This window comes from Hemicordylus capensis, chromosome 1, assembly GCF_027244095.1.
Source record: "Hemicordylus capensis ecotype Gifberg chromosome 1, rHemCap1.1.pri, whole genome shotgun sequence".
In the NCBI taxonomy this organism is placed as follows: Eukaryota; Metazoa; Chordata; class Lepidosauria; order Squamata; family Cordylidae; genus Hemicordylus; species Hemicordylus capensis.
The window spans coordinates 200,277,371-200,297,278 of NC_069657.1; the positions used below are offsets into that span (position 1 = coordinate 200,277,371).

The 19,908-nt window shown below is 44.8% G+C and overlaps 1 long non-coding RNA gene across 1 annotated transcript; it reads left to right on the forward strand.

Moving 5' to 3' along the window:
• The first annotated feature begins 757 nt into the window (after nt 1-757).
• On the forward strand, nt 758-18,352 carry LOC128336462 (uncharacterized). Its single transcript, XR_008311978.1, has 4 exons — nt 758-977; nt 1,101-1,230; nt 17,286-17,312; nt 18,037-18,352. It is a non-coding gene; the product is annotated as an uncharacterized LOC128336462 (long non-coding RNA).
• Nucleotides 18,353-19,908: the final 1,556 nt, after the last annotated feature.

A 19,908-nucleotide genomic window follows, 5' to 3' on the forward strand; every position in this document is an offset into this window, starting at 1 on the left:
TTTTAATCTGTGCCACAGCCTCATGCAACGTTGTGAAATGCAAACCAGCATCCTAAAAAATCTCCCATTTTGAAAGTGGCGACACGGTGAACATTCTTGTACCCGCCTCTGGCACTCGAAAGCTAGTACAAGTCGGGAAATCGGGCTAGAGCTGAGATTTAGCCGAGTTTGTTTTTTAATTTAGAAAATGCTTGCTTCTGCTTCGAAAATTAGGCGAGGGAGGGAGAAGTCAGGCTTACGCTTCTAACTCCAGTAGCCTAGGCGCAGCAGGGACATCAGGTCCCAGGCTCTGGGATGCGTCAAAGGAGGGTTACAGTTCTAAACTTCGGCGTGAACTCAGGCTTGCGCCTAGAGGAAGGGATCTGTGGAGCATGTGGGGGGTTGGGGGAAACGCACAGAAGCGCCAAAGTCGAATAAAGTATCTTCTGCAGTTTTTACTCTACTAACGCCTCTGCGTTTCGTCTGTCTTCCTCTTCTCTGCCTTCTAACCGGGTTTTGGCTCGCTCCACAGATATGATCTTTTAGGCCAAGGAAAATGAAAGGTGGTGGTAGATAAATGGAGGGGGGCTGTGGAGAGAGAGAGAGAGAGAGAGAGAGAGAGATCCCGAATAGGGTGCTTCGAAAAAAAATCCGCAAGGAATTGCAGTACATTCCTTTTTGTTTGAAGAAAATTTACAGCTGGGTAATAGACCTTTTATGACCTATTTGGATACGTCATTGGCTGCATCTGATCATGTGCGAGTGCTGATGGTTTTCATGGCCTCCCCCGCTCCCTTCCCTTTCCTGATTTCCCGGGCGAATTTCCCCCTGCATTCTGCCTTTCCCAGAGCTTCAACTCTTCTTTTTCTAACCTTTGTCTCCGATGAGGTGTATTATGCTCGCTATGATGTTTGGGTACCGATCCATTCGAATCCAAGACTCTTAAAAACAACACACACGCTCCCAGCCCTCGCCCGCAACCTTGTCAGCTTCCAGTCGTAAGAGAGACACGGAGTGGGGAGGAGGGAGGGAGGGAGGGAGGGAGGGGGCGGGCCAGCAGATCTTCCTCTCTCTGACCAGCGAGGCGCCTTGTTTTGCTAGCGAGCTCTCTTGTTCCCCAGCCCTACCTGCCGCTCTCCGTTTGCTTTCCTGCTTGGGGAGCGATTTCGGATTGCTACCCAATTCGACTCGTAATGGATTACAGGGATACGGCTCGGCCCCTCGTCCTTCTGCTGCCCAGACGACAAACGGGTAAGGATGCCTTCATCATCATCATCATCATCATCATCACCACCACCACCACCACCACCACATTCTCCTCCTCCTCTTCCTCCTCCTCCTCCCTTCCCTTTCCGACTCGCCTTCATGGCTGCAGGGCTTCCCTCTCACTTATGCGCCGGAGACTGACTCCAGAAGTCATAAAAGAAAGTGAGGAGCGTTTCGCCCAGGCTGGGGCAAGAGCAGGGCTCTGCGGAGGAGGAGAGGCGATGGAAGGCGGTCGCAGCAGCCGCCGCCTCTATGGCCACCTGTCTGGGACGGCTGAGCTAGACCAGCGCCAGGAGGCACTTTGCAAAGGGGTTGCCCTGGCACAGTGGCATCGAAAGCGAAGGAAAGGCTCTGCAAAGTGGCGGGCACAAGACTCATGCCACAGAAAATCTAAACATACCTTCCCCGCCCCCCCCGCCACACCTACCTACAAACCAAGCTACTGGGACAGAGGTGTCACTCCATTCCTAGCTGTACTGTCATCATCAGTGGTGTGCCTTCATCCCCACTGTCCCAATGTTTTATCTTCATCAGAAAATTCCATCTTCACCCCTTTAATTCTCAACAGGTGGTTTCCACCACCACCCGCCTCCTCCGGGTCATTAATAATGAACTGCACTGCACGGCCACAATGAGGAGACTTGCCTCATGGCTGTGGATTCGGTGCATCTTTTGAATGCGAAGAATCTGAATGATTCCTTGATAGCCATTGCCTCTCGTGTTCGATACTACTGAACTAACCATGCCAAGACGTCTGCTCAGCCTGATCCTGCGTGGGGTTTCCATTGCAAGGCAGAGGCCAAAGGCTTACCCTAAGGAAAGCCTCGGAGACTCCTTAAGACGCTACTTGGGGAGGAAAATGTGTAAGTTTCATGGGTGTGTGTGTATGTATACACATGTGTGTATGTGTGTTTGTACAGTAATTTATTTATTTATTCATTCATTCGTCACATTTATATACCGACCAAACTTTCGTCTCTGGGCTGTTATTGGGGTGCCCCACATTATTTGTAGTCTGTGTTTACCTATGCTAGCTTTTTAGCAGGGTGACGCAATATTCTATAGTGTGCACTGTTATAAAGAATAGATGATATATGGCTCACGGTCGTTCACCTATGTCCTTCTTAAAATGACACCAATATGGCGGCAATGGACTGGGCATTTGCTCTAGAGACGTCCCTTTGATTGTAATACAAGGAATTTGGGGGACTAACTTGTTGTTGTTTATAGTCATTTAGGCAGAGAAAGGAGTAGTGTCATAGCACCTTGATATTCAGGCATTTTAAATAAAATGCATGTTATCTATCTGTCTGTCTGGCTATCGCCTGGGGTGGTAAGGAGGGGGTATCACGAATACATTATGTTGGTTTTAGTAGCAACAGTTATTGAAGGGGAGGTTGGTGATTACACTTTCAGCCCTGTCCTAACCAAGTTGACTTAATGAGCAAATTATTTCAGTGAGATTTGCTGTGCACCCAGGAAGGCAGACTTTATACATGCTTAGAACTTTTTACAGAGAGGTCATTTAGGAGTCTTCCTTTTTGTCTTTTAAAACGCAAGGCTGTATTATTGCATCATTACGAAAAGGGGAAAAAATACCAATACCCTGACGAAATGACAATAATTCTATCTGCATCCTGAAGATCCTTTAGTTTCTTATTCAGATTCTCATAATGTGACGGGTATACTCTTTTATGTCTTTCTACGCCCATTCTGTGTCGGTGCCATATTTCTATATCTTTTTGAGATGATGAAGTGGTCAAATAACTCATCGGAGAGAGCAATGAGTTTTCGTCTTGTTAAGAGTCAAACGTGATACTAAAAAACCCGAGGTTCTTCATTTTTGTTGCTCCTATAAGATGCTGAAAGTCACCATAGACTCGATTGAACCTAGTATTCGCCATGTTTTCATCACCGTTGTAATGTGCATGTTCATTATCATTAGAAACCAGCGGAGAGAAAGTTGGGGAGTGCAAGAAGGCTCCAATATTATAAAGGCTCGTTATATGATCAAGGCGATTATATTACTACAATGCAAGCGCTGCAGTTCTGAGAGACTTAAAACCATTCAAAATAAAAACATCTATAATACCTGCATATATGTCTGCCCACATTTCACTCTAGGTATTGCATATCCCCTCCCCTCATACCGCTTAGCCTACATTTATAATTGCAAAGTTGTTGTTTTTTAAAAGTGAGTCTGTGTTCTGGAATGTTGAAATCTTAATTTGAACACCTGTTTCATGATAGGATTCATTCAATTGCACATCTAACGCAATCCATGACTCAAACAAGCTACAGCCCTTGGATTTAAAGATGCTGCCATACAAATGTAAGGGACTGGTACAGAATATATTCAGGTGATTGGGTTTAACTGGGTAGTAGATCAGGCTGAAAGAAAATGGCACCCAGAATCCAGATTCTAAATATTGGTTGCAAGAAAGTTCCATTGATTCTAATCTTGTGTTCACACTTTAGATTACAGTTCTAGGCACGTTTGGGCCCGATCATCCTATGGCATATTTATTCGGAAATAAATACTCCTGATTTCAGACAGCGGGAGCCTATTTCCAAGCTCCGTTTAAATCATTTGGGTGAGATTGGTTAGGGTTTCAAGCCAATGCAATTTTCAAAAGCAGGAGAGGATTAATAAAACCAGCACCTCAGCTCCAACCCTCTAGGATTGCGACTTAGTTATCAAGAAAAATCCATGTAATGGTCAGCGCTGGTAGTTCAATTAACACTCGTTTAAAACAGAAAACTGTTGTTTTGTGTAAATAGAAGAAACAAAAATGGTACCCACTAAAAAGCTGAACCACAGATTCATGTGCTGATGAAGCGTTCTGCAGAGTATGTGTGTTTGCATGCATGTTGAGGGCGGGGGTTGGATTACTGCAATGCACTGCATTTAAACACTTATATGTGTTTTCTTCAGACCTATCGCATTTTTTAAAAATCCGCTTTATTAGCTCACAAGGTGTGTTTTGTTTTAAATGGAATATATTTCTCATGGACGGTTTTATGAGGTCTTGGAGCTGGGGGTGGGATTGAGAATCAGAACAAAGACAGTATTTCACTCCTGGGCTGGCAGGCAGCTGTTAAAGGTATTTACAGCTCTACTGCATTGCGGCATTGAATGCTGCTACTGCTAGTGTTAGAGCTAAAAAACAGGAAGTGAAGGAGGGAAAGAGGAGCCGCCATAAACGTTTCGTTTGGTCGATGGGGGCAGAGCTTCAGACAGCAAATAACACCAGCCTAGAGATAAGATCTAATTAAAACCCCTTCCACAAAGCCACTTTGGAAAACCTAACCAGGGACTCAGAGTCAAAAGATTAGTTTAATGAGATGGATAGGAGAAGCTTCCTATGTGAAATCTTCTCAGCAGAACGGCCTTCTCCAAGAATCATGCCTGAATCCAATCGGTGGAGAAGAATAGTTTCCTTAACGGGAGGGAATTGCGGCTCTTGTATCAGCGCCCACCCCCACCCCGTGGGGAAAGAAAAGTGGCTTGAGGAGTTTGCAAAAAGGTGGAAGTGAAAGCAGGAGCCAGACACAAGAAGAAGGGGAACAAAGTTTCATTTCAGAACTCTTTGTAAGGAAACCCGGAGCTTTATTTTATTCAGGAAGCAGAATTGCCCTACCTCTCTCTCTCTCTGGGCACCCACACGTATAAACTGAGAGTGACAGGTAGGCAGGTAGATAGGTCGCTCTTTGAAATGGCCTCTGTGTATAAATAGTACAAATGTAACCTGTTTAGACAAATAGCAACCTGTTCAGACTTGACTTGGTTTGCTAGATCGGTAGGTAAATAGATTGTTTGAATGGGTGCATTCATCACAAAGCTGGATAGGGTGGCAGGTTTTGTTTAGTTTCTTGGATAGTCAGTAATAATTCGTCCAAGCAAGTTGACAAAAAATCTGCACTTTCAGGAATGACTCAGCAGAACATCGATGCTCTGTATTCGAAGTACCTGAAATTATTGTATGAGGGTCCATTTCAAAGCACCATCAGGAGGTTCTGTTAGCAGGTGGGGAGAAAGAATAGAATGACCTGTGTGCTGCAGTCCTACACATGTAAGAAATAGGATGTCATAAGCAAATCCAGTGGAGTTCCTAGGGACTTACTGCCTAGGAAGTGTGTTTAGGATTACAGTCTTAGGGCTTGAAGTTCTACAGTCCCTTGCACGCTTGTGGAAGTCCCTGAAGTCAGTGGGACTTTCCAGCATGCGGTTAGTTGAGAGCAGCCATGGGGCATGGTCCAGCACAGGGTTAGGCATGGCTGAAGACCCATAGATGTTCACTTGGATAGCTGCAGTGCACTGGGTGATAACCATTAGCCTAGGAAGATGGAGTATGGACCACAAAGGACTGTGTCTTGCATATTCACTTTGGCTTGTTTGTTGTTTGGTATCAGTTGTCTGGTTCTATCAGATGGCTTTTAAACAATGAATGCTTCTGTCTGAAATGAGCCAGACAATTGGCCCTTCTTCCCCTTCGAGTTGCAGCTCACTGTCACTGGAGCAGTGCTACTGAAGCCAATGGCTCTACTCGAGGAAGTAGCAAGGATATTGGTGACTTGTCTTTGGTTGTGGTGGACGCCCATTTAGCCTTTGAAACAATGCCAGCCCATTCTGCCTTCCTGTTTGCTCCCTCATGTGCCTTTTGTTGTGTCTGTGCTGGACACAGAATGGCCCAGCTATCGCTGCTCTGTATACTACATCCCCAGATCTACCTAGCTAAACTTCGGATTCCCCTTTGCCTTTATACTATAAAGAGCAAAGTGTAGTGTCCAACCAGGACATTCACAAATATCAAAGAAGAGATCCACCTGGCAATGTGTTTCCTACACAACACCTTGGTGGAGGAAAAGGAGGGTGTCCAGGGCATATAAATAATAACTAATGTTTCATATGGAGTAAATAATGCCCTCTCCCCCATAAATATGCAGGTATCACTTAATAGTAGGTATCTGTATTCTTTGTTATAGGTTGAGCTCTATAACAGGGTTTCTTAACCTTGGGTCGCCAGATGTTGTTGGACTACAATTCCCATCATCCCCAGCCACAAAGGCCATGGTTGGGGGTGATGGGAGTTGTAGTCCAACGACATCTGGGAACCTAAGGTTAAGAAACCCTGCTCTATAAATATGAAGGCTGAAGTCCTGCATATAGAGTCACATGGCTAAGCGCAGAACGATTGTCTAAATACTAAAATGGTGATGCTATAATCAACTTTCTGGACCTTCTGGAACTTTGCCCTCCTCGTGGGATCTGCCAGTTCCCTAGACTCCATCGCCGCTGCATCCTCGCTATGATTTCCCCAAAGGGATTCCCTACTTCTTCTAACAATCGCCAATTCCCCGTCGCCGCCTGCTAATCCTATTAACTTGGAGAGCCTGTCATAACCTTTCCTACCCCCCCCCACCCCCCTTCACGCGAAGAGTCACTTTGTTGTCTGGCCACTTGTCCAGGAGAAGGCGCTGTAGGACAAGCCTCGCAGCACTTGTGTCTTAAGACCTGCCCGCAGTCAGAGAGTGGAGACAGTGACTTCTCTGGTCCTTCACCGTGCAGGGACCCACAATCTGTAACAATTGCAGAGCTTTGCTGCCAAGGGCCTCAGCTGGTGCAAAGAAGGCATGGATATGAAACTCGATCTCTGAGCAACCCCCCGCCCCTCGGCATTATCGCCACCACATTATTTGGCCAGTATAGTATACACTACGATGTAAAAACCGTTGCAAACCGAGGATAATAATGTCCGACGTGGGAATGCTGGGAACTGTAGTTCCACTGGAGGCCGAGTCTCAACATTCTCACAGAACTACAGTTCCCAAATTCCTTTGGGGGAGAAAGGGAGAGCTGGACAGAAAAACTGGTTTCAAAACGTCCTACATGCCTTGGCTCCGAGCAAAAATAAATTATTCATCCTTCAATCCTATTGAAAGCAACGGGACTTTCTTCCGAGAAAATATACATAGGGTCGGCCTGCAGAGTTGCAGTCTTTCCCACATCCCCTTGGAATAAATCCCTATGGCAGCAGTGGAAGGTGATTGGGGAGCCCCACCTGGGTGCCTCCTTTGAAGTCATGCAGCAGAGCCTTCATAGGATTGCCTCATCAGTTCTTATTCTTATCTTCCAGTCCCTTCCTTCCAGCAGGACACACACACCTATCTGAGGGTGCAGGCCAGCCAGTCCTTTTTCGCCCAGGCCAAAGGCCTCTTATAGCTACCTATAAAAACCACAATGGAAATGGCCCCTAATAACTTGAGACTCCCCGCCGCCCGGTGCCATCGAGAAGCATCCCCGGCCAGGCTCCTCCACCCTCAAGGGCAGCCCCTGTTTATGAGGCCGTATAGACGGCCTTTTGTAGCCTGGCCTGCACACCCCTGTGCTCCCAGCTCTCCTTTCAGGGGGATCTGCATCTGCCTCGCCTTTGATGTTGTTCTGCTTCTGCTTCCTCTGCTTTCCCTTTGATCTCCGTAGGCCCTTGAAATGGCAGCCATTCCTCTCCATAGTTTCTGTTTCCACTTTGCTGGACGCCTCCTGTCCATGGGCATCATCTGCTCTCCCCAAAAGGAGGTGATAAAAGCGAATTGCTTCCCATTCCGTTGACTCTTTCAAGGTTCACCTTCCACAGTCATGACACAAGTACTCGTCTGTCCTAGCTTGACCTTCAGTGCCACACAGTCATCTTTGCCTTGCTCACCCAAGTACCTTTGCAGTACAGCCGCAACAGCAGGAGGTCCAGCCGTTGTCTTCTCATAGGAGCATAGGATGCTGCCATATACTGAGTCAGACCATTGGTCTATCTAGCTCAGTATTGTCTTCACAGACTGGCAGCAGCTTCTCCAAGGTTGCAGGCAGGAGTCTCTCTCAGCCCTATCTTGGAGATGCCAGGGAGGGAACTTGGAACCTTCTGCTCTTCCCAGAGCGGCTCCATCCCCTGAGGGGAATATCTTGCAGTGCTCACACATCAAGTCTTCCTTTCAAATGCAACCAGGGCAGACCCTGCTTATCTATAGGGACAAGTCATGCTTGCTACCACAAGACCCGCTTCTCCTCTCCCCTCAGTCAGAATGTCTGTCCTTAGCGCGTGTAGTAGCTGAAATGTGAACTCCATACTAGCTTCCAGGCTTTCACCTGCAGGAACAGAAACCTTTTCCTGAGAAGGGCGCATCAGCCAAGATAACGCAGCACCTCCGAAAGCAGAGATAGACGCGTTTATACCAGGTGAGAGACAAGCAGTGGGGTAAAAGGCATCAGCTTCACCGTTTGTTTTGAGTTTTCAGATGCTGGTTGCTTTGGGAAACAATGTTGACTTTGATAGACCTGAGTCTAATCCAGTCAGGTATTTATTTTGTTCTTGTCAAGGAAGACCATCAGAGTGGTCTTCAACAAGAGGAATATCTACTGGAGCAGAGCTGGTCTTGTGGTAGCAAGCATGACTTGTCCCCTTAGCTAAGCAGGGTCCACCCTGGTTGCATATGAATGGGAGACTAGAAGTGTGAGCACTGCAAGATATTCCCCTCAGGGGATGGAGCTGCTCTGGGAAGAGCAGAAGGTTCCAAGTTCCCTCCCTGGCTCCTCCAAGAAAGGGCTGAGAGAGATTCCTGCTCTGAGAGTCTGCAGCTTTGGAGCAGCCACTGCCAGTCTGTGAAGACAATACTGGGCTATATAGACCAATGGTCTGACTCAGTATATGGCAGCATCATATGTTCCTATGTTCCTACTGTCATCAAGAGGTGAATCAATAGTGTCCCCAAAAATGCTAAAAATAGGTGTGGGACCCTTTTTACTGGGGAACCATTCTATTGGTAGGATTTTTTGGGAGATTTTCCATGGATCTTATTGCTATTTGTGGGATGTATTTTGTGAAACTCGGAATCTAGCTATTACTAGCTCTTGCTGTTTATCCCTTTTTGTAGTCCAATAGAAAATCGCCTTGTCTACTTCCTGTCTCCAGTCTTACAGTCACGCGCATTGGTTCAAAGGCAAGCCTCGGCTGAGCTCCACGGGGCTGATTTCCAAGTCGCTGCATTCGTGCAGCCCGATCCTCCTAAGCCGTGTTTACTCAGCAGTGAGGCTTATTGTCTGGTAAGTGTGTGTAGGATTGCAGCCTTAGGCTGCAGGATCCAGACTAAATCATAACTAAGGTAGTCAAGACTAAGCAGCTGAAATCAAAGGGACTTTAGTCATAACAAACTTGTCTAATTTATTTCAGCGGTGCATAGTCATGACTAACTTAGTCTGGCTCCTCGCCCTAGTCTATGAAGAAGTCAGTGTTTATAGCTGTAAAATGGAATAAAATAATACAGCTTACAGCTGACCGCTGGCTGGTTAAAAGAAATGCTAGGAAGGACAAAGGCATCAAAGGGGACTTAGTGGGGAATTCCCAAGTCCCTTTGTTAGAACAGCCATAGTAAGGGGGCAGATAGAGGGAAAGTTTGAGGAGCAACTCCTCACTTAAATTTTCGTGGAGGAGAAAAATGTGTTTTAGCGATTGAAGATATGAGTTAGTAGGTTTGGTGGTGGGAGTTCTTTAAAACGTGGGCGGGGGGCTGGCGCCTTAAATTCTAAGAGGGGATCTGCATCTCCAGCCATAGTGATCTTGGCAGGTACAACACCAGATTTCCAGAATGTAGATCAAGATCTCGAACCTGGTCTTGCTCAGCAAGCTTTAAGACCACCGCACACCAGGAAGACGTTTCTCTTGTAAACAGCTGCGCTTCTTTCCTGGGGAATATCTTTGAGTGCCAGCTTCCAGATACTACTAAAGGCTTATTGCTGTTGTGGTCAAAGTTTTAGGGGTTCTCTGCACAATTTGTCAAGAGATTTCCATCCTTTCTTCAATGGCTTTGAATCCTTAAAAATAAAAAAATAAAAACAAACTTCACTTGTTAGGCTCCCCATAACAAATTGTTCTCTATTGACCCAAAGTGAACAGGTGGATCTTAACTTGATCTCATGTTGGACTTATCAGTCGAGGGTTTTGCTTCTGTTTTGCTTCCTCGGCGGGTGGCAGAAGAAAAGCCAGCCTCTTCTCCTTTGCACGTGTCTTCTCAGGTCCGTGCCTTTTTAAGGTGCCTTGTCTTGCTAATCCGCTCTGAACGGAATAATTTTTCAAACTTCTAATTTTTCATCGGCCGCTCTGCGCGTTTCCTCTCTGCTGATATATCCTTGACCACACTAATGACAGCCCACGTCATCTCCTCCCACAGCTCATTTGCCATACTTCCTCCTTGGGTGGTTTCGGAGCATTAAACCTCTTGCCAATTTCCACCTAGTACATTTATCCTACGTTGTGTGGGTTAGCGCCAAGGAGCTGAAGCGACTTCTCCTCCACTTATCCTTGCAAGAAAGAAGTAATTTGTGCTACCATTTGATCACGACCTGACACGAGTTTCTTTTGATGGAATACAAGGCATTGGGGGGGGGGCTTCTTATTTCCGGATGCGTTTCTTTTTGACTATCAAAGACAAATTGAATTGGATTGCAAAATCTTCTGTGTACTTGTGAGTGGGTTCCTTTGTTGCTTCCCATCGACTTCACCGCGTGTTATCGTTGATGACAGCTCAGTAAGTGGCTGGTCAGTTCCCCAGTTGTGGCTTACAACGAAAAGGATGCGCATTTTCTCTCTTTATACAAGACAGGTTAACATGGTTTCATGACTGGCTTCCTCTAACTTAGGAAAACACAGGCGACCGTCAGCTTTTTTTTTGTATGGACAAAGCTTCGTTGTGCAGGGTTTCATCTGAAGCAGAGGTCAGCGGGGTTGAACTCTATAACCTATTTTGTTGTGTCAAGACTCCAGTCAGAACATTGTGATGACTGGAGCATCTCTGAGTATGTGCAGAAGGCCTTTCTCTAATCATCTAGTTTGAAGTACACAGTGCATGCTTGGGAGGAAACTTTCTGTGTGTGTGTGTGTGTGTGTGTGTGTGTGTGTGTGTGTGTGAGAGAGAGAGAGAGAGAGAGAGAGAGCGAGCACACGGCAGAATGGCTTTCAGTTGAATCTTGAGAAGCAGTGTCTCTAATTTTAGAACTTGCAAACTGCTTAAGTTCTATGTCTTATGTGGGAGTATGCTGATCAGATCAAAAGTCTATGTGACAAATACCTGTCTTGCTGGGGAGGGGCGGCGGGAGTAGTCAGACCAACAATATATTTTGGGGGAAGCTGGAAAGGCAAGTTAGATAGAAAGTATTATTGGTGTCGCATCCTAAACCATCCGGAAGGGTCCTCCTATTAAGCACTGGACTGGTTCTCACGGAGTGGCAAAACTGTGTCCCGGGGGGCCGGCTGTATATATCAGACCGCAGATGGAGACTCGATCATGCAATGGATGCGCACCTGAACAAAACATTTCCCTGCTTCTAGAACACTAACATGTCAGGGAGAAATCGTCAAGCCTGGTCTTCTCCTTGACATCTAGATTTCTACCTACAGGGATGAAGGGATGGGTGGATGAACGTTTCATCATTCGAGTCCCCTCTTACAATTTCAAGTGGTGCAGCTCAGACCCAAATCTCTCACCACGGTGAAAAGTAGCATCTGTATACTGAGCTGATAGTCCAGCGCGGTCCAGCTTCAGTTTTTCTCATGCCACTTGAGAAAAAGGATGCAAAACTTTGGCCCTCCTGCGGATCTTTGATTAAGGTAAAGTGTGCCGTCAAATCGATTCCCGGGCAGTATGAGATGATGCCTTTCAGCATCTTCCTATATAGCTGCTGCTGCCCGATATAGTACCAGTGGGGATTCGAACAGGCAACCTTCTGCTTGTTATTATTTTATTATTTATTTATTTTTTACATTTATATCCCGCTCTTCCTCCAAGGAGCCCCGAGCGGTGTACTACATCCTAGAGTTTCTCTCACAACAACCCTGTGAAGTAGGTTAGGCTGAGAGAGAAGTGACTGGCCCAGAGTCACCCAGCTGTTAGTCAAGCATTTCCCCTCTGCACCACTTAAGGGGACAGATGTTGGACTACACTGCCATTATATCTGGCTATTGACCACTGTGGCTGGGGATGATGGGAACTGTAGTCCAAAAGTAGCAAGAGGGCTGAAGTTGTGGAGCCCTGGATTAGAACTTTGATGTGATAGAACCTGGATCCCAACCAGAAGGACTTTCTGTAGGAGCTGGAAGCTGACTGCGGACCTTTCTCACGTGGCTACCAAATATTAGGATAATATATGTAACACCCACATGACATGTATAGGATAATATATGTAACACCCACATGACAATCTGAAAGAAGCCATCACTTTAGCATACATACACTTCCAAAAACAGAAGTGTTGACATTTCTTATTACAAGTCAAGAGCTCCCTGCCTTTAAACTCTCATATCCAGAACTCTGCTCGTAATCAGCAACCCAATTCAGCTGCATCATCTCATACTGCGGGGGAGGAGGCAATGATAAACCCCTCCTGTATTCTACCGAAGACAACCACAGGATTCTGTGGTCGCCAGGAGTCGACAACAACTCGACGGCACACTTTACCTTTACGCGAATTTAAATCAGTTCATAATCCGATCCTGAATTGTGTCGTGGAATCAAATGCGAGTTACATCTAAGGCTACAATCCTGCTCACCGTCAGGCTGTTTAAGTCTATATACAAGATGTCACCTCAAGTCACAATGAAATGAGTTGGGCAACACTTGTACGACTTTGTTATTTTTGATTAAATGGGCTGTCGAGCTCCTGAATCTCTGAGCACAACTTACATCTCCAGTTTACCAGCATATAACCAAGAGCAGAAGACGAGGGAAAGCGGGGAATCACCACACACACACATTCTCCCAAAGAAGAAAACCTCCCTGAGCCGGCTGGCCTTTCCCCCCATGGACGCGGAAGGAAATCCCATTCGTGTGGGTGGAATTTGTGTTTATGTTAGGCTGCCGTTCTCTAAACACTTCCTTGGGAGAAAGCCCATTGGGATTTATTTCTGTCCCCAAGCATGCATGGGATCAGCTTCTGTCCTGGTACTGTTTGTGCCTTTAGGGCATTGCAGGACTTTTTGTGGAGGGTGGAGGGAAAGGCTGCAATCTTATACCCGCTTACCTGGGAGTAACCCCCATTGAATTCAATGTAACTAGTTCAGTCCGAGGGGGGTCTGCCTCCCCTTACGCCCAAAACCTCTGATCGCCCAATATCCATGTCAAAATTATTTAAATTTAGCCATATCCTTTGATTTAAACCTCACCTGTGAAAGTGGCCCTTGGACCACCAAGGGTGTCTTAGAGGAATTATCAAATGGCGCTTTTTTTTTTTAGGGATGATTTTTGTTTTGATGGCAATTTACTGGGGCGCAAACTACAACATTAACCTCAGGCACATTTCGCTAGTCCGATGTACTTGGATTTAAGCAGGCTTATCCTTAACTAAATCGGTTTTCTGAAATAAGCTAGTTTAGATAGACGACTGTGTCATTAAAGACATTTACTTGGAAGTTCTAGCCAGTTCTTCAGTTAGTCAGTTAATCCATCTAAGGTGGACAGGATATAAACTAAGCGCTCCGTTTTATCAGCTTTGTAGATCTGGAGTATTGTCGCAATCAGTCTACCATCTCAGTGTACCTACAGCCTGTCCTACCACATAGCCTCGTTACAGCTCCCTGATCCGAATTCATACTCCAGGAAAATCTGTGTGTGTTTGGCTTTTATTTTACTGGTTGCTTGGAAAGTGTCCTTGCAGGTTGACTTTCCGTGTGCCCCCATATCCATGTAAGGTGCAAGAAAAAGCCCGAACTCTTCTTTGGATTGGTGCTGTCCCTTTACTCCCCCCTCCATCATATCAAAATCTTTGGTCTCTGCTCTCAAATCACATCAACGCCTTTTTTTTTTTTTAAGTGGAGATCCCAAATAGACAGGCTTATGAGCATTTATTCGGAGATATTTCTGAAATTGCCCTATCAAAGAGAATAGAAATTGAGGGAGCCTATTTAAGAATAAGTGGCTGGTGGACTAAAATCCACTTGAATTCGAAGTATTCCACCCAGGGGTTAGAGCCAGATTCACAGCTCCACCTGGACTAAGCTAGTTTGCACTTCAGTTCTATACAAACCGCATGGGAGTACATCCCTCTGATGGGGGATTAATTTCATACCCCTCGACTTCAGTGGAGCTTTCTTCTGCGGGATGAATCGAGGACGTTAGTCCAAAATACGCAAAGTTCAAAGACTGACTGAACTGGGTCGTGCTGGTGGCATGCAAAACATGAGAGGGTTTTGTTTTGTTCCCACCCCCCTCAACCAGGTGAAATGCAGCCATTGTTATCAGTATCACTGACTTATCTGTGTTGTTTCCGACGGTATTATATTCAGTCCTGACCTCCACTGAAGGTATGACAAAAGTCCTGTTCACCTAATGGACGCAGCCTTTGCTCCCACTGAACAGGACAGCGACGCTGCTTAGCTGCACCTGCACCCACACTGGGGATAATTTTCATAAATCATCGCTCTGTCATAATCACATGGCCGGAGTGGGAAGAGGGGGCGGGGTCTTCTCTAGTCAAGCATTTCTGCCTGTCGCTTTTAAGTTCTAGAGATTTAAAAAAAAAAAAACAATTCAAAAAGTAATATTGCCCTGAATGTTGTCATCGTGTTCTACTGACCTAACCAAAGCCGCATTTACAAATAAAGAAACGTCATGATTGCAAAGTTTTCTTACAAAGGTGATTTCTTACCAAGGATGTCTGGCTTCCTGGGTTAGGAATTCAGACTCCCTTGGGTTGATTCCCCTCTCCTTCTCTCCCTGCGGCCTCCCACCCTTCTTCACACCAGATGTATTTTCTTGCTTTATAGCTCTAATGCTTCAGCTATCAACGTGTGTGTGTGTGCTTGTTTTTTGTTTGTTTTGGTGGTGGTAGTGGGGCAAATAGGCTTAGCCGTTTTGCCCCTTTTACAAGTCTTGGAGCTCTGCGCTTTCAAAGAGTTTGGTCACTTGCGAGAGCCACCAGAAGAGGCTGCACAAGAAGAACATCACTGCTTTCAGGGTACATGTTGTTTCCAACGGGCCCAGCAGCTGGATGCTTTGTGGAAGCCACCAAGCAGGATGGAAGTGAAGGCCCTTCCCCTGTTTTGTCTCCACCCAGCGCCTGCTAATCAGTGATAGAGTGCCACTGCACAGGAAGTTCCATTTATCTATCATGGCTTATCGTTTTGCTCAGACGGACTCACTTTTAGCAACTGCTTCAGAAAAAAAGAAACCAACACGCTTTTTCTAAGACAGCGGGCCTCAAGCTGTTTGCTCCAGCCTAGAGACATTGATCGCACAGACTTTAATGGTATGGGATGATTCTCGAGCAAGTGCCTATGGATGTCAACAAAGTGTCCACAGTCGGACTGTGGAGAGGCTGGGGCGGTGGGGAAGATCTCACAGACGACAGGGCCTTTCGAGCTTCTTCAAATATCCTTTCCCTCCCTCCCTCCCTCCCTCCCGACCCTTCACATGCATATTCATTCAAATAAACTTTGAATCGGTACTCACTCACAGCGAAATTCGCGCGTTCCTTGCCTCAAAAGCAATTGAGGGGAGAGCTAAACGGCCAGTTTGGCCGCTTTCACCACACAACCAACTATTTTAAAAGACTGGCCTTAAAGCTACACACACACACAGCCTCCCTTGCTATTTTAGACTACTTAAATCTCATAGAACGCGCACCCCCCCCTTCCCAAGCCCTCTTTATTTAAGTGAATAAAAGTTTAAAGCTGGAGGTTATTTATTGTTCCGCCGAGATAGGTCCTGAGTGGCTCTTTCGAAGCACGTGATTCCAATAAACTTTGTTTTATGGCTTGAGAGTTGACAAGCCAAAATATAATTCCCACCATAAATTAGTTTAAGAGCATACAAGTGCAGATGCTTTAGTTCCTGGAAGCAGTGACAGGGCAAGTGTTAGGCAGGAGCCTTCTGCATGAATCCCAGCACCAGGACCTTCTCTTCTCTCGGGCTCCTTTCTTTTCCCATTGGGAAAGCTCACAGTAAGTCTCTCCTTCCTCTCCATCCGTGAGCCAGTTTCTCCAGTGGCTTTTGTTGTGTTTCCTGGAACTGTACCTGAATCACTAAAGCAAATCCAGGTTAGCCCTGTCCTGAAATGGTATACAGATGGGTTTGGATCGGATTTGCTCAAAAGAAAAGAGGTGCAGTTCAAATGCTCAAGTTTAAGAGCTGCTAGTAATACATTGCTCCTCGACATTTGTTTTTAATGAAACCACTATAATATTAGCCTGTAGAGTGGCGTTAAATGTTTTATTTGCTGAGATGTCACGATTCTGGCACGTTCTGGCTGTAGTCAGGAAGGAAGGAAAATGGACATGTATTGCATGATGTATAATAATGTACATTCATTGAATGATTGCTACCTAGTTTATTGGTTTGTGTGTTTATACAAGGCTTCTCCAGCGTGATGGAGCAACACCAGAAATGGAGTAAAATGATTTTTAAAAAAACATTTATGTTGGTGGTTTATCTTGAAAACTTTTTTAAAAGTCTGCATGCAGTTGGGTATGCCATCTATAACTTGTTTCTAAAAAGAAAGAGATAGAAAGAGAGAGAGATGGGAAGATTAGCTTTAAGGAAACCTAACAAAGGACACATCTAATTAGTAGTTAATGTTAAAAGGATTGTATTTAGGGTGTGGAAATTAATGTAATGGAGATAATAAGTAGCCAGGATGCTTCAGGATATGCTACACACGGATATGTTGTCTGTCACTGGGATAAACATACAGATAGGATAGATATAATGTCTTATAGATGTAGAATTAAAATCGGTGGTTAGAAACATCTGCTAACATTATATTATCTTTCACCAAAATATTCGATTTGGCTGTTGTTTTCACTACAAATATTTGTGTTTAAAATAATGAAAAACAAAAGATTGGCCTATGAGAAAAAGGGGTCCTAATTGTTCACTTTTAAATACAGTAGTTGGACATGATGCATCTAGCTAGACAGAGAGAGTTGCAAGTCCTAAGTTTTTCAAAATGTTACCATTACATGAAGTATAACAATGCCAAACTTTTTTTTTTTTCATTACCACAGGTTCGGGACAATGGAAGGACGTCTGCAGTAAGTGAACTCTTCCTTCTTACATATCTGGCTGGGCTTCCAAGCATTACCTTCTTCACCTTGACTGTGTAAACAGCGATAATGCATTGCGGATGTCTTTCTAAGGTTTTTTCGATTTGTACAGGACGACTCCTGGAACTTCTCTTTACTCCCCCCACACCCCATCCTCCTCCAGATCTGTGATTGCAAATCACAGCAAACGATGGTACCGTTTCTAGGGAGATTGCACAGGTGCAGGTATCATATTCTGCTGCTCATATAAGTACTTTCTGGCAAACAACTAGGATTAGCATTATAGCAGGAGAAACTATGCAGTGCCTCCCTGTGCAAATATCGATTCTACCTACCACAGACAGAAGTTTTACTGATCCTTTGTATGGATTCAGTGTGCAGTGAGTTGGGCTTGTGATCCCACAGATTTTGAGAATGAACAGATGCTCTAATGCTGCATTACGCTCTATCCTCCCCGCAGTCTGAATACGTTTTTCTCGAGAATGGGCCGCTGGTTTCATCAGGAATAGATATGCTGAATAAATATACTTAGGCTCACAGCCTAGTTGATGTAATGATGGTATTGTAAATGTTGTGACATTGCTATTCTGATTCAATGACATCTTCTTGAGATGAAGTGGGTAAGATACTTATTTAAAATGTAGGGAGGAACGAGATAGTATTCCTGTCTGAATTTAGAATTCTGAATTGCTTAATTATGACTTCTTTTTAGTGGAAGACGTGGCGCGAAGAGAAGGCTTATTTCACTAGAAAGAAGAGAGAAAGAGAGAGAGAAAGCTTAGTTTATGGCACAATGTTCTGCTAAATGTCTTTTAGTTTAACATTTTGGAATACCAGGCAACAAGGAGAACTGTTTTCCTCAACGAAGCAAGAAAACCAACTTATTGTCGTATGCATGTTCTAAACGTGATTCAGTTCAGCCGACCTTCTCGCTTGCCGTTTTTTCAAACGCTTTAGCCACCAACCTATCTTGCTAATTTTATTTTAAATCCCAGACTGAAATATTGATTTCCTTGTTTAAAATCTCAGTGTCGTTTGTGTGTGGCTTTTTGATTACTGCTAAACCACTAAAGGACTTTCCACATTTTCTTTCATAGGAAAACCCTTCTGCTTTTTGCTCTTGCCTCAGTTGTCTTTGGCCAGGCTTTAAAACTATCTTAAAACAACAGGAAGTTTCTTTTTCTATTCTTTTTCGGATCCCCCCCTCCTTAAACTTAGCTTTAGCATACTGATTATGAACCCAGTACAAAAAGGCCTGCTGGATCAAAAGAATGTGTATGGGCCGTTGAGCAGGAGGTGAATATTTAACGCTTTTGTTCATCAATAACTCCTTTGGCTTTGACCTGTCTGAGCAAGCCTTGCCATAAAGGTGAAACGCAGGTCATAGCGTCTAACAAATATGAAAATGCGTGGCATTCCACAAAACATGGAGGCGAATTGTGATGATTTTTGTTCTCTCCCATCTTTCCTATTCAAAGCCTTGCACGATTCTGCCAAAAAGTAACTTTTTTGATATTTTTGCAGAAGGTAACAATCTGTTCTGCAGTTGGCTATTTGGGCACACGGAGCTATTCAGTATTTCTCGGTTAAATTATTACACATCAGAAAGAGGAAGGTTGGATGTGTGTGTGAAGGGGAACACATCCATTCTCTTAAGTAGGGATTCTAACGTCTCTTTAATTCACACACAAAATAGGCATGGGTCCAGAAATCCCTTAAGAGATGCACTTGCTCCCCTGTTTTCCCCATAAGAGGACCACGGTTTGCAACCAAAGCCACCTCTGATTCCAAGAAAAGGGGCAGTTCATTGTTCCTCGCAGTCCCTTAATGCCCCTCCACAGTCGAGAGACATAAAACCCTTTCATGTGCCCCAAGATTCGTTGATTGGACTAGCGAAAGGAAGAGAGAAGGGAAAGGGAACTGACCACAAGGCAGCCCAGAGAAACCGGGTCAGCCCCAATTCATGAACTTTTGGACTCCTGTGTGCTGCTGTCGACAAAGCAGAAATAATGAAACGCTGGGATATGTTTGTAAAAGATTTAGAATGACCTCCCGCCCTGCCCTTCACCATAAACGCTACTGCATGAAAACCGGAGGACAGTTCTGTTTTGTAAAAGCTAAAAGCTCCGCTATCAGGGGAAATGACATAAAGCCAAGCTAGGCAAAGGAAGGTAAAAAGGAATTTTATTTTATTTTATTGAACGAGCAGTTCATTTTCTCCTAAAAGGCGGAATCCTTTTTGCACCAGGAAAGAGGTTTATTTTAAGGTATGAAGATGATTTGTGTTAGGTTTGTGGGGGGACGGGTTTGAACAACAACAAAAAATCACTGCAACCCTTTCCTTTCCTTGTAAGTAGTTAAACACCTATCTGTTTCAAAGGTGAAGCGCAATTTCATTTTCTCGAGTGCACATTTAAATGCTGAAGCATCCAGAGCGCTTGTTCACATAGGCTATTTGAAATCTGTCGTTAGAAATCGTTACACCGCAATCAAGCATAATGTCACAAAGGTAGCATAATCTAGTTTGGCTTATTTCTCCCCCTGTGAAATTCTTACTTTCTTCCAGTTCCATAATTTCAGACCT